This window comes from Nomascus leucogenys, chromosome 12 (genome assembly GCF_006542625.1).
Source record: "Nomascus leucogenys isolate Asia chromosome 12, Asia_NLE_v1, whole genome shotgun sequence".
Taxonomy (NCBI): Eukaryota; Metazoa; Chordata; class Mammalia; order Primates; family Hylobatidae; genus Nomascus; species Nomascus leucogenys.
The window spans coordinates 12,455,599-12,461,441 of NC_044392.1; positions in this window are offsets into that span (position 1 = coordinate 12,455,599).

Below are 5,843 nucleotides of genomic sequence, written 5' to 3' on the forward strand. Positions count from 1 at the left end.
GGTAATTTAAAAATTATCAACAAAATAAAGTCCAGGACCAGACGGATTCACAGCAGAACTCTACCAGACATTCAAAGAATTGGTGCCAATCCTTTTGACACTATTCCACAAGACAGAGAAAGAAGGAACCCTCCCTAATTCATTCTATGAAGGCAGCATCACCCTAATACCAAAACCAGGAAAGGACACAACTAAAAAAGAAAACTACAGACCAATATCCTTGATGAACATAGATGCAAAATCCTTAACAAAATACTAGCTAACTGAATCCAACAGCATTTCAAAAAGATAATCCACCACGATCAAGTGGGTTTCATTCCAGGGATGCAGGGATGGTTTAACATGTGTAAGTCAATAAATGTGATACACCACCTGAACAAGAATTAGAAACAAAAATCACATGATCATCTCAATAGATGCAGAAAAAGCATTCGACAAAATCCAGCATCGCTTTATGATTGAAACCCTCAGCAAAATCGGCATACAAGGGACATACTTTAATGTAATAAAGGCCGTCTATGACAAACCCACAGCCAACATAATACTGAATGGGGAAAAGTTGAATGCATTCCCTCTGAGAACGGAAACAAGACAAGGCTGCCCACTCTCACCACTCCTCTTCAACATGGTACTGGAAGTCCGAGCCAGAGCAATCAGACAAGAGAAAGAAATAAAGGGCATCCACATCAGTAAAGAGGAAGTCAAACTGCCCCTGTTTGCTAACAAAATGATTGTTTATCTTGAAAACCCTAAGGACTCCTCCAGAAAGCTCCTGGAACTGATTAAAGAATTCAGCAAAGTTTCTGGATATAAGATTAATGTACACAAATCAGTAGCTCTTCTATACACCAACAGTGACCAAGCAGAGAATCAAATCGAGAATCCAACCCCTTTTTACAATAGCTACAAAAAAAAATAAAATACTTAGGAATACACCTAACAAAGGAGTTGAAAGACCTCTACAAGGAAAACTACAAAACACTGCTGAAAGAAATTATAGACAACACAAACAAATGGAAACACATTTCATGCTCATGGATGGGTAGAATCAATATTGTGAAAATGATCATACTGCCGGCTGGGCACAGTGGCTCACGCCTGTAATCCCAACACTTTGGGAGGCCGAGGAGGGCAGATCACTTGAGGTCAGGAGTTCGAGACCAGCCTGGCCAACATGGTGAAACCCCATCTCTACTCAAAATACAAAAATTAGCTGAGTGTGGTGGTGCACGCCTGTAGCCCCAGCTACTAGGGAGGCTGAGGCAGGAGAATAGCTTGAACCTGGGAGGCAGAGGTTGCAGTGAGCCGAGATCATGCCACTGCACTCCAGCCTGGACAGCAGAGCAAGACGGATACTCACATCCAACTGATCTTCGACTAAGCAAATAAAAACATAAAATGGAGAAAGTACACCCTTTTCAACAAATGGTGCTGGGATAATTGGCTAGCCACATGTAGGAGAATGAAACTGGATCCTCATCTCTCACCTTTTTACAAAAATCAACTCGAGATGGATTAAAGACTTAAACCTAAGACCTGAAACTATAAAAACTCTAGAAGATAACATTGGAAAAACCCTTCTAGACGTTGGCTTAGGCAAGGATTTCATGACCAAGAACCCAAAAGCCAATGCAATAAAAACAAAGATAAATAGCTGGGATCTAATTAAACTAAAGAGCTTTTGCATGGCAAAAAAATTAGCCGGGCGTGGTGGCGGGCGCCTGTAGTCCCAGCTACTCGGAGAGGCTGAGGCAGGAGAATGGTGTGAACCCGGGAGGCGGAGCTTGCAGTGAGCCGAGATGGCGCCACTGCACTTCAGCCTGGGTGAGAGAGCGAGACTCCGTCTAAAAAAAAATAAAATAAAATAAAATAAAAGGAACAGTCAGCAGAGTAAACTGACAACCCACAGAGCGGGAGAAAATGTTTACAATATATACATCTGACAAAGGACTAATATCCAGAATCTACAACGAACTCAAACAAATCAGTAAGAAAAAAAAATCCCATCAAAAAGTAGGCTAAGGACATTAATAGACAATTCTCAAAAGAAGATATACAAATGGCCAACAAACAGATGAAAAAATGCTCAACATCACCAATGATCAGGGAAATGCAAATCAAAACCACAATGTGGTACTACCTTACTCCTGCAAGAATGGCCATAATCAAAACATCAAAAAACAGTAGATGTTGGCATGGATGCGGTGAACAAGGAACACTTCTACACTGCTGGTGGGAATGTAAACTATTACAACCACAATGGAAAACAGTGTGGCGATTCCTTAAAGAACTAAAAGTAGAACTACCATTTGATCCAGGAGTCCCACTACTGGGTATCTACCCAGAGGAAATCATTATTTGAAAAAGATACTTGCACATGCATGCTTATAACAGCACAATTCACCGCTGCAAAATCGTGGAACCAACCCAAATGCCCATCAATCAACAAGTGGATAAAGAAACTGTGATATATATATATATCTCTAGAGGAAGAAGCAAATCACAGAGAAATACCTACAGTGTGATTCCATTGATATAAAGTCAAAGACAGGGAAAACCAACAGTATCTTGTGTAGGAATATGGACATCTCTGGTAAAACAATGAAGTACAAGTGAATAATTATCACTAAATTCAGCATAAAGGTGAATTTTATATATATATAAATTTATATATATATATAAAATGGTGAATTTTATATATATATATAAATTTATATATATATAAAATGGTGAATTTTATATATATATTATATATATAGTGAAATATTACTGAGCTGTAAAAAGGAACGAAGTAACAATATTTGCAATGACCTAGATGAGACTGGAGACTATTATTCTAAGTGGACTAACTCAGAAATGGAAAACCAAACATTGTATGTTCTCACTGATATGTGGGAGCTAAGCTATGAGGATGCAAAGGCATAAGAATGATACAATGGACTTTCGGGACTTGTGGGGAAGAGTGGGAGGGGGTGAGGGGTAAAAGACTACAAATAGGGTGCAGCATATACTACTAGCAAATCACCACTAAAGAACTTACTCATGTAACCAAATACCACCTGTACCCCAATAACTTATGGAAAATAAAATAAAAAATTTAAATTAGCCAGGCACAGTGGCTCACGCCTGTAATCCCAACTCTGGGAAGCCGAGGCGGGCGGATCTCTTGAGGTCAGGAGTTCGAGATCTGCCTGGCCAACATGGTGAAACCCCATCTCTACTAAACATACAAAAATTAGCTGGGCGTGATGGCGCATGCATGTAATATCAGCTACTCAGGAGACTGAGGCAGGACAATTGCTTGAACCTGGAAGTGGAGGTTGCAGTGTGCAGAGATCGCGCCACTGTACTCCAGCCTGGGACAGAGTGAGACTCCATCTCAAAAAAATAAATAAAACAAAGAAAAAGTGGTTCCCTATATGTCTGTCTCCTGGTATTCATGCCCCCATGTACCCCCCTTCCCTTGTTTGTGAGCTGGACCTAGCAACTCACTTCAGACAAACAGAATATTGCCGAAGTGGTATGATGTCATCTCAGAGATTACATTACAAAAAGCCTGTGGCTTCTATCTTGGCTCCTTTCACTCCTTCACTTGCTCTGAGGAAAACCCACTGCCATGTTGTGAGCTGCCCTGTGGAAACACCTGTGTGTCAAGGAGCTGATGTTCTGGCTGTTATGGACTGAGTGTTTGCATTCCCCCAAAATTTGTATGTTGAAGACTTAACTACTAATGTGATGGCATTTAGGAATGAGGCCTTTGGGAGGTGATTAGGTCTAGATAAGGTCATGGGGGTGGGATCCTGTGATGGGATAAGTGTCTTTGTAAGAAAAGGAAGAGAGACCAGAGCTTGCTCCCCACCCCCTGCTCTCTCTCTCTCTCTCTCTCTCTCTCTGGACACATGGAGAAGGCAGCATCTGCAAGCCAGTAAGAAAGCCATCACCAGGAACCAAATCTGCTGGCACCTTGATGTTGGACTTCCCAGCCTCCAGAGCTGTGTGAAATCCATGACTATTGTTGAAGCCACCCAGTCTATGGTATTTTGTTGTCACAGCCCAAGCTAATACACTGGCCAATAGCTGGCAAGAACCTGAGGCCTGCCAACAGCCACATGAGTGAGCTCTGAAGCAGATCCTCCCTTGATTGAGCCTTAAAATGCCTGTCCCCTGGCCCATGCTTTGATTACAGCCTTGTAAGAGATACCCAGCTAAACTACACCTGGTCTCCTGACCCACAGAAACTCTTTGGTAGGAAATGTTTGCTGTTTTAAGCCACTGAGTTTCGATCTCCTGACCTCGTAATCTGCCCGCCTCGGCCTCCCAAAGTGCTGGGATCACAGGCGTGAGCCACCACGCCTGGCTAGGTTGGCCTTCTTACTTCATCTTAACCCTTTCCAAAATCGAGATAACCCAGAACTAACTTGCTTTTCCCATCCAAAAATCTAGCATTGTGCACATTGCAGGAAATACTTGGATCTCTCAGTAAAAAGAAATTTAAAGACCCAAACCCTGGGGCTTTGGGGCTATGTATTTACATCATTTCATGAATTTATATAATTTAATATAACTTATAGTGGAGGCTGGGTGACCCCACAGCGCATTAGGGACTTCAGTGTCTAAGAGGAATCTTTGTCTTTCAAACATTATACTAATGTTTCTTATTTCATCCAGTCTTCTTTAAACTCTTTCCTATCTTGCTCTAAACAAGAGCATCCTCATTTCTATTTAACTTTCTTGTTTGAGCTACTAATCTTTCTACTACTTTCCTACAGTCTGCTCAAATCAGATTCCATATATCATGTTATATATTTTCACACCCAACCATGTGTTCAGTTACAGCTGTCTAGATTTAGGAATATCAACATTCAAGTGTCACTCTATTATTATTATTTTTTGAGCCATTAAGCCTGCATTTCTAAAGCTTCGGAATTTTTCTTTCCTACTTTACTCAATTTTACAAGTAATAGTCCATATCACATGGATTCATGACAGCTTGTAACAATGTCAAAAAGGAAACTAAATCTTGGGTGAAATTTTTCTTTCATAGTTTTCTGTTGTATCCAAGCATTCATACAGGGATATCCATGGTACATCTACGTTAGAACTCTATAACTAAAATTTCAGTAGATTTAAACAGAATCATCTCACACACAGTACATTGAATAATAATAGCATTATACAAAACAGCACTGAGTCACTTTACAAAATTTGTGCTTGCATGAGCTATCGTCTATATTCTTGGAAGAATATTATAATATTTGCTGTTCCATATTATACATTTTTGTCTTTAAAAGGAAGTTCCTATCACTGGCCCTGTATCTTTAGTTTATGTTCTATAACTGGGTGGTTGGATCTCATCCAGAAACCTTTCTGGGGCCCCTCCCTTACATTTGCATGCTGTTGGTAACACACAAAGGCTCTTGGCAGTCTCAGTTTATGGAATGTTAACTAATGGCACACTCAACCACATGCAAACTTAGTTAAATACAACCAGCATTTGTATAGCTCAGAGGGTACAGGTGTAAACAGTTTTTTACATTAAGTTTGTAATTTGGAAAAAATCTCAGTAACTCTGACTACACAATCCTTTCCTCCCTTCGTTTAATGTTTACACTCATGAATTCTACCCATGGTGTTACGTATGTGTTTTTTACAACTTGTTTTTTTCCCCTTAGCAATATATATAGGAAGTCTTCCCTTAAAAAATAAAATCAGGCCAGGCGTGGTGGCTCACGCCTGTAATCCCAGCACTTTGGGAGGCCAAGGTGGGTGGATTATTTGAGATCAGGAGTTCGAGACCAGCCTGGCCAATATGGTGAAACTCTGCCTTTGCTAAAAATACAAAA